This window comes from Natator depressus, chromosome 1 (genome assembly GCF_965152275.1).
Source record: "Natator depressus isolate rNatDep1 chromosome 1, rNatDep2.hap1, whole genome shotgun sequence".
NCBI lineage: Eukaryota > Metazoa > Chordata > Testudines > Cheloniidae > Natator > Natator depressus.
In genome coordinates, this window is record NC_134234.1 from 61891083 (window position 1) to 61901188 (window position 10106).

Consider the following 10106-nt stretch of genomic DNA (forward strand, 5'->3'; position numbering starts at 1 on the left):
AAGGTGCCACAAGTACTCCTTTTCTTTTTGCGAATACAGACTAACATGGCTGTTACTCTGAAAGCTACACAAAGCTCTTCTTCAGACCCAAAGCATGAAAACTCCGTAGCACAGAAGCTGTGTAGCTGAAAAGCTTGTCTCTTTCACCAACCGAAGTTGGTTCAGTAAAAGATGTTACTGCACCCACGTTGCCTCTCTAATATCCTAGGAGCAACACAGCTACAACAACACTGCAAACTTAAAAAGTATATAACAGACATGCAAAAAAATCCTCCAAAACAATCTACCAATTATGCATTTGTTCTCTCAGCATATATTCTGTTTCCTAAATTATGTAAAAGACCAGGAGCAGACTTTATTCCTGTGGCAAGAAGAATAAGGTTAAAGAGTGGAGCGCAAGGAGAGAGAGCGATCAAAATTTGTTTTCACACATGAAAAGCTATTGTCCTTTGAGACTATGTCACATATTTATCTTATAAGAGAGGAAGAGAATTACCACTAGATAGACTGGAAATTTGACAAAGGTCTGAGAAATAAGATCTTCTCAGGCTTTGTCAGTAGGTGGGTAAAGTCATAATGGCTCTGTTTTTCTTGGTTTTCTTTACATGAGAAAAACTGTGTTAAAATGCCTTACCATGCAAAATTGTGAGGATATTAGTTGCTTTGAGTCTATTTTACACTATATCTCAATAAACTAAAAGGGCAGTTTAGTTATTTTCCCTTCCTCACATCCTATACTGAGGGGGAAAAAATTTCTCCTCCTTTCACATTTAGATAGGTTTTTCAGATTTCAATGAAAATTATAGCTGTCACCCATCTGCCAAACAGCTTCCTCCCATAGCAAGGAGGACTCTGGGGTGACTGAGATTTTCCCTTCCATACATTTTATCTCTTGGTTCTCAAGCATAGTGCCAGTCAGTACTGCATCATGTTTAGCAAAAACAGCTGTCGTGTCTTCATTGTAAAACCCCCCTGCCTTATGACTGAAAATATATCGTTGATCTATCCATGTGTACCAAATTATCCTATAGACGATGAAGTGTATTAACTTTAAGATCACCGTAATTAGCTTTTGTTTGTTTCCCATACAGCACTTATAAACTTGGGTTTCATACAGATTTGGTCAGATCTAGCTTTCAGTTTCCCATCTTAGAGCCTGATCCAAAGCCTATTCCAGGCAGCAGAAAGACTTCAATTCACTTCAGTGGGCTTTGAATCAGGCCCCCTAGCCCCCATATTCTTTACATGGTAAATTTAAAAAATGAAATGGGTCTAACAACCCCTTAATGCAATAATATTTACAGACAAGACTGGTAGCCTTCCCAGTGGCTTAGAAGTAGCTTTAATGTGATACCAGACAGGGAAATAGATTTGAATCTTGACTTAGCCTCTCCTCTCCCACCCAAAAAACAAACAAAAAAAGGCAGTAGTTTGGATCACTATAGCATCAGGATGTTAGAAATATAGTTTACGTACCAGCTAGTGATTGAGTTTGACATTAACTGAGATCCCAATGAAGCTCATTTCATCTCTAGGTCAGAATCACATGTAAGCCATCAGAGGTTCTTAACTTTGGTAACTAAATGGGATCCGAGCTCTTTTAAAAATGATATGAAGCATCCTAACTATGAATGTTGAGCACTTTTGAAAATTTGGTACAAGTTTATTAAGAGCAAAGATCAAAGCATTTCCACTACTGACAGTTGTGTGAATAAAAAAATAACCCAGGCTACAAAACGGTCATTTTTTGTTCAAAGGTACTTGAATTTTCAAGGGGTTATTAGTGTCAGCTTTGCTTTAGTCAAATTTCCCCTTCAATATATTTTATATTATATATAATATTATTATAAGCTTGGTTCTAAAGCATAGTACCAGTCAGTACTGCACCATATTAAATAAATCAGAGTTCATACCTCACAATCCACTCCTTGACTTTCCACATAATCCCACTAGTATATTGCACTGCTGCTTCTGCTCCCCTTGATGAGCATCTTCTCAACAGAACTAAAATGTCAATGGAGCAATTGAGCTCTACACAGAAGTGTTTGGGTAATACTGTGGCTTACTATATTGTCTACAAATATGTGGTGCTGGTGTGTATTACCAATGCCTCTCAAGAGACTGGCTAACTACTTTTTAATATCTAGACATCTGACCTATGTGTTAACGTGCAGTTCTAGTTGCAAAAATCACTCTCTCTTACTCAACAGAGTGGCTCCGTGTGTGTGTTCCAAATCATACTTGCTGACTTAATTGACATATGTATGTTTTTACTACTTTTAGCCCTGTTGAATTTTATTATTGCCAAGCACCATCACACAGTATTTTTACTGGTGATGATACATGTGTCAGAAAGGCCCTTACTTGACTTTAAAATCCTAGGTTGAGTTTGTGGGGCTGGCAGTTAGGGGTGGGGAAGCATCTTTTTAATTGTAAACTGAGAAAATTTGATCAGGAAAGCACCATGGTGCAGATCCACAAGGGGCATAAGCATTGCGATGCTAAGTGTCACAGCACCTAACTTTTAGGGGCCTAGAAAAATCACTGGAACAACAATGGGATCCACAAAGCCTGATTTAGGCACCTAAGCTCCCTATACAATGAACGGGGAGAGATAGGAGCCTTAGAATGCGATCCACAAAAGCCAGCATGTTAGGCTGGGAGCCGCCTAAACTAGCCTCTAAGAGATGATGACGAGAGGGGTGTGTACTAAGTCCCACCCCTCTCATGGAAATAGGTGCCTAAATCCAGGCTTCAGGGAGGTGCCTATCTCTGCTAGCGATGCAAACCAGGAACCCCTCTCCTGGAGTCGGGCAGCTTAGTGCCGATGTCATTTCTTGTGAGAATGAGTTAGGTGCCTCACTGCACACAGCAAAGAGGAGGAGGAGTGGAAAGCAGTGGTGTCTAACTTTGAGTGAAGTGGCTAATGCAGTCACCTGGGATGCAGGAGACCTAGATACAATTCCCCGCCTCTGCCTGAAGAGGAAAAAGGATTTGACAAGGGGTCTCATACATGGGTCAGGAGAGTGCTCTAACCATTGAGCTATGGGATATTCTGATGTCAGGGGGGATGTCCCTCAATCTCTCCTGTTGAAGCTATTCCACTCTGGATAAATAATAAGAATCACTGGCACCAAGGAGCTGGATCCTGGGTCTCCTGCATCCCTGGTGGATGCCCAAGCCATCAGATTATTGAGTCATTCTCACATATGCTCTGGCTCAATGACTCTTTAGTTATCTAATCCAAAGTGGAATCACTTCAACAGGAGAGACTGAGGGAGCCCCGTCTCAGAATATCCCCAAGCTGAGAGGTGTGAGAGACTTCTATTCAAATCCCTTTCTCCTCATCAGGCAGAGGGAGAAATTGAACCTCCCACATCCCAGGTAGGTGCTCTGACCACTGGGTTAAAAGTTATAAAGAGGGCAACAGCAGCAACCCCACTTCCTCTTCTCGCCACTTTTTGAAAGGGACCCAATTCAGAAGGCAGTTTGAGAAGGCCTACCAGATACAGCCCCCTGGGTGAGATAGGCAGAGGGGTGCCTATCTTCCGTGGTTTGTGGATCACTCTGGATCTTAGGCGGGAGACAGACATCCAGACACCTACAGTGTAGCACCAGGGTCATCCCTTGAGGCAGAGACATAGGTGCCTAGGGACAGGGCCGGCTCCAGGCACCAGAGTTACAAGCAGGTGCTTGGGGCGGCAATCTGCAAGGGGTGGCCGTCCATGTGCCGTTAGGGCGTTTCCACGGCGGCGGCAATTCTGCGGCAGCCTCTCTCTTCAGCCGCCCACAGTGGTAAATCGGCGGTAGCGCCTATGTTCAGCCATCCGCGGCGGCAATTCGGCAGCAGCTTCTATCTTCAGCCGCTCGCGGCGGCAGCAATTGGGCACGCTGCTTGGGGCGGCAAAAACGGTAGAGCCGGCCCTGCCCAAGAAACTTTTGCCCTGAAAATGTAGGTGCTGAGTAAGTTAAGCTCCTACAGGGTTTCAGGCAGCAGCCAAGCTGGATTTTGTGGATCGCAGTGACACCTAAAACTGGGACTTAGGTGCCTAAGTTTGGGGTTTAGGTATCCAAGTACCTTTGTGGATCTGGGCCGGAGACGGTAAACCTGGAAACATATAATGTCATTTGTAGTCAGTTTTCAGAGTAGAACTGAACTTATTTAAATATAGTATCAACAGTTTCTTTCTCTTCCTTCCCATCTTTGGTGCTCGTTCAGCAAGATACTTAAGCACATGTTTAACCTGAAGCATGTGAGTAGCCCCTTTACTTCAATGGAGCTACTAGGATGGTTTATTTGTCTGAACATTGATATAATTATATTTTTGTATTTTATTTGAAAACAATAATATAGTGTTCCAAAAATTATTAATTTGAGAGGTAAACTTGTGGCTCTGCAGAAATGAGCCACATTCTCTCACAATATGAAGCAGATAGGTACAGCAGACTGCGACATTGTAGCCCAGCTTTTGTCTTGCAAAAACTTTGTAGACACAGACAAATAGCTTGTGGAAGGCAGCTTAATTACCAATTGACTGTACAATTGTCCCTATGATTTAAAAAAAATATTCTGATGGTGTGTGGGAATGTGGATGTCTAGTCTCAGATCTGAATAAGTGAATTACTAATCAGTCATCACATTCTTTTAAGTGAGGAAATTGACCTTAACTGTGTCATAAGCTTTTAGATCTTGACAGGTTGGGGGATGACTCAGCTGCCCAAATCCTGCGCATAGTAAATTTTGTATAAAAGTGGTGAATATAGCATTAGTGTAGCGAATGTATACTGGACAACCTTGTTTTTAATTATAGTGTTACGGTGAGCTATGGCCATTCCCACACAATAACATTTGATACAGTAAGCTCTGAGAAATGTAACTATTGCTAAAGAAAAATATGTACAGAGAAGTAGATGCTGATTTCAAAACAATTGTCTTTTAACTTCTATACTGTAAATATTTCTATATTCCTTACATTTCTTATATTCCTTTCTATATTCCTCTATATGCATAATAGGTTGATTGTTTTGGAAACAAAAAAATTATTTTTGAGTGCAGGTGAATAAAATAAGAAATAGACTTCCAACATCTGATCAATCTGCTTCTTAAAACTTAATAAGTCAGAGTTCTGGTAGCATTTTTGTACAAAATATTTTTGTTGCACAAAATATTATTTTTGTAGGCATTTTCAGTGAGCGCAGCTAAAATAAAAAGGCTAAATAAACATTTTTCTATTATTCTAGCCGCTTGTTTTCCATTCTCCAGCATAAAATGGATTATTTTAATTACCCAAGTGATGAAGGTTTTGGGGCTCAATCCAGCTCCCATGGAAGTAAATGATACACCTTTCTAAGCATTATCCCTAATGTTCACTTAAACCTTTTGATATTTTGAATTTTTACAGTAATTATTGAGCATATATCATAATGAAGTGCTTAGTTTCTATAACATTCACTTGAATCAAGCACATTTTCATTGTATCCTCTTTCAGCCTAAGGTTCTGAGACCATTTTTAGTTGGTTCTTACTCAAGCTAAACTTCCACTGAAGTAAATGGAAGTTTGAGTAAGTAATGAGTAAACCCGGAGAATGATGGTGCTTCCTTCCCTCGTGACAGATTGAGAGTAATATGCTGCCTCTGTCTTGGACTTTGTATCAGTGTCACATCTGGGACATTGCTAGGAGGACAAGCTGAATACTGAAGGGGTAAAGTTTACATATTATTTGGGTGGCCTGAATAGAAAAGGATGTCCGCACTGTAGACGTAACTACGGTTTAGTGCCTGGTGTTGGAGTGCCTGGACCAGCAAAGCTCCAGGAGAAATGCTCCTAGCCTTTAGGGTAGTGATCCCCAAACTTTTCAGGGCCCCCCCCCCGAGCTGGGACTGGGAGTGGACTCGTGGCTCTGAGGGGGTGAGGGGAAGAGGATACAGACGGGGTAAAGGAGCTGAGGCTGGACACAGCTGGGGGCAGGGGTGGGGCTGGGAGCAGAGCCCTGACCAGGTCCAAGGCCGGAAATGGAGCTGGGTGGCCTCCCTCCCCACCCCCGTGTGGGGGCTGGCCCAGGCCCCAGCTGTGTCTCCCCGAACAGTCTTCTGCATTTTGAGGACCTGTGCTTTAGGGCACAGTTTAGCTAATATCCTTCTTCCACAAACCTTGAGACTGGGCAAGCCGGTGGGGGTAGTCTCTAAAGCGTGTTCTATCCACCTCTCCGTGGTGTTGGGTGTGGGGAGTTGTGGTGGATCACAACCTCAACATGAATCAGCAATGCAATGCTGTTTCAAAAAAAGCAAATGCAATTTTAGGTTGCATTAACAGAGGCATAGCATGCAAGTCATGGGAGGTGATAGTACTGCTCTACTTGGCCCTGGTTAGGCCTCGCTGGAGTATAATGTCCAGTTTTGGTCACCAATGTATAGAAAGGATGTAGAGAAACTGTAAAGGATCCAGAGGCAAGCGACAAAGATGATCAGAGGGATGGAATGCAAGCCACATGAGCAAAGGCTGAATGAACTGGGTATGTTTAGTTTGGAAAAGAGGCGATCAAGAGGGGGACATGATACCAGTCTTCAAGTACTGGAAAGGCTGCTGTAAAAAAGATGGAGAAAAGTTGTTCTCTCTTGTCATAGAGGGCAGGACAAGAGGCAACAGGTTCAAACTACAGCATAGCAGATTTAGATTAAATCTCAGGAAAAACTTCCTAACTGTAAGAACAGTAGGACACTGGAACATACTGCCTTGGGAGGTTGTGGAAGCTCCTTCACTGGAGGTTTTCAAAAGGAGGCTGGATAGCCATCTGTCTTGGGTGGTTTAGACACAACAAATACTGCATCTTGGCAGGGAGTTGGACTAGATGACCCTTGTGGTCCCTTCTCACCCTATGGTTCTATGATTCTATTATTTCGTATGGTTTTGAAGAGGATCATTTTGAAGGCCATAATTAGAGGTGGGCATTGCCCATATAGATCTAAACTTCCCCAAAGTTCAGTGGTGTTGGCTCTGATATTTTGGTTCAGGGCCATCTCTAGGCATTATGCTTGATTATTCTGGGCTGTGATTCAGCTGAAACTCCATATGTATGCATGTACGTGTGTGTGTGCATATATATACCTGCAGATTATTTAGTCATTGCAACTAGGAAATTACTCTATTTTACAGGAAAGGAATTTTATCTTTTAATTTTATGGTATTTACCTTACAAATACCCTTTTACTACATGATATTTAAGGTAATTAAACGAGCAATAGCTATAATGCTGGCAAAGAGTACCTAGTATAAGCAATTTGTCCACTGAAATGTAGACTCTGAAACTGAATATAAAAGGCATTCTGCCTTTGGGATATTCCTACCAAATTCCTAAAGTGCTTTCTAAACTGTAATATTTTATGAATTTAGATCAGTAAAAATAAATTATAAATAGTAATAAAAAAGAAGGGTAATTTAAAATGTAAAAAGATCATCTCTCTCCTCCAGTGAACCAGCCCCAAACGAAGCAGAATCTGCTTACATTCTACTCCTTAGATAAGTCTTGTAAGTTACACATTCAGGGAACTAATTCAACTTCTGCAGAAGTGGTTGCACATTGGTGGGTGTCATATGATCTTTGCAAGGATCATGGATTGTGAATGTTCATAACTACTTTAGCCATATCCTCCCTGACCATTTCATGACCATTTGTCCTGTTGCTACTGACTCAGTCTTCTAATTGTCTCTCACGCCCCTACACTCAGTGTTAAACCAGTAATTCATAAATTTACAATAGAATTAAACTCCAAAAAACCAGAGACTACAACCAATTAAGTGCCATCACTGATAGTGTTCTTCCCTCCTCTATTCTATATTATGCTCTCTTAACCCAGCATTAAACTCCTCCAAGTTTATCCATTCATAAAAAGCAAGCACGTATGACACTCTGGAAAACACCCCTCACTTTAGGTTATTGTAAAGTCTTATAATTTTCATAAAATGCCATTCTGCAACAGCAGCAATTGGGGAAAGCTTTAAAGTCAGTAAAAATGTAAACATGTTATGATGGCCCTGCCTTGAATTAACATGGTTCAGAGAAAAAGTAGAATTAAATTAACATACCTGATTTAGGACTTCATTCCATTCCCATTAAATCCAGCATATCAGGCCCGTAGACCCCCACCTCGGTCCTGAAAACACTTACAAATTGAAGTCAATGAGACTAGTACTGTGCTTAAGAGTTAACCATGTGGGCAAGTGTTTAAAGCATCAAGGACCTAGTGCCCAGCTCTGCTCCTACTAAAATTAATGGCAAAACTTGATTGACTTTAATGGGAGAAAGAGCAGGGCATTAGACTGCAATCTCCTTAGACAGCAACTATGTCTTCCTTTGTGTGCCCAGCACCAAGCATAGTGTTCAGGGATTACGCAGTGCTTAAGGTACTTGTACAAAAGACTAGCTTTATTGTGTCTGGTTCAAATGGGTTGTGCCTAATGAGAGCTTCACAATGCTCTGGGCAGAGTCTCTGCTTGGGAAGCTCAGCCCTTAAAGGCACAGTCCCCAATACTACAATTGGTGCTTAACAATCAATAAGTATTAACAATGAATAAATGTAATAGAATTATGGATAGAACTTGTTTGGAATGTTCTTCCTAAAATGTATTTCTCCTTGAACTGCAAGGGATTAAAAGAAACTAGTAGCTGTATCATGGGTATAATTCATAAAGTAACTTTAAAAAAAAAAAATCTAAAATGGGTCAGAACTTAAAAAATTGGGTGGCAAAAAACTGAATACCAGTGATGATTGAACCTGGTGATATTCAAAACATAAAGAGCTCTGAGCCATGCTGGTAGCTGTTCCCATCACAATAGACATTCTATGCGTCAGAGTGATGTTTGGGGTTATTGTGTGTGCTTGTTGTGTTGTTGTTGTTGTTGTTGTATGGGTGATTGTGCTGATTTGTGTCAGGGGGTGCTGGAAGATGTGCTGATTTGTGTGGCACTTGGGAAATTGTTTAACGCAAATTAGCTGTAGAGTAAGCATGGCAATTGGTTGAGTTACCACTGATATCACCATGGCCTAGATCTCTTGGCATGGCATAAGTACATGCCTTACTATTGCGTTGGTATAATTAGTAAAGCCAACATGGTGGAGAACTTAAAAGTTGGATGGTAACAGACTGCGAAACCCAGTGATGATTCAACCTGGTGATAATCTGAACAAAAAGAGCCACCAACCATGTTTGTGGCTGCTTCCCATTACCTCACGCTGACTTTAAAGATATAATGGGCTTGAGAGTGAAAATCCTGTCATTTTGTGATATGGATAATATGGTTCTACTCTCTCCTTTGTCAATAAATTAAAACCTGACATATCCTTACATGTTACGGGTTTTACAACTATATATGTTACACTTTAATATCATGAAACATATTGAAATACTGTAGCATTACAGACATGATAAAGATGATAGTCTTAAACACCTCAAATCTAAGGAAAAGGAGGACTTGTGGCACCTTAGAGACGAACCAATTTATTTGAGCATGAGCTTTCGTGAGCTACAGCTCACTTCATCGGATGCATACTGTGGAAATTGCAGAAGACATTATATACACAGACACCATGAAACAATACCTCCTCCCACCCCACTCTCCTGCTGGTAATAGTGATCACTTTAGATAAGCTATTACCAGCAGGAGAGTGGGGTGGGAGGAGGTATTGTTTCATGGTGTCTGTGTATATAATGTCTTCTGCAATTTCCACAGTATGCATCCGATGAAGTGAGCTGTAGCTCACGAAAGCTCATGCTCAAATAAATTGGTTCGTCTCTAAGGTGCCACAAGTCCTCCTTTTCTTTTTGCGAATACAGACTAACACGGCTGTTACTCTGAAACCTGTCAAATCTAAGGACCTTCCTCAAAAGGTCATTCTTCACAGCTTCTCTTTCTGCACCTTCAGTTTAACTGCAGTCTCAAAGGAGGACATGTAGACATCTCTCTGATTTCTGGGTGTCTACATGGCCTAATTTTTCCATGCAATTAATCGCACCTTCAAAACTGTACCCAAAAAATGTACATACAAGAAGGGAAGTCAGGTTTTTTGGGAAAAAACAGGTCCTAAAAGGTGTTAAAAGCATTTCAAT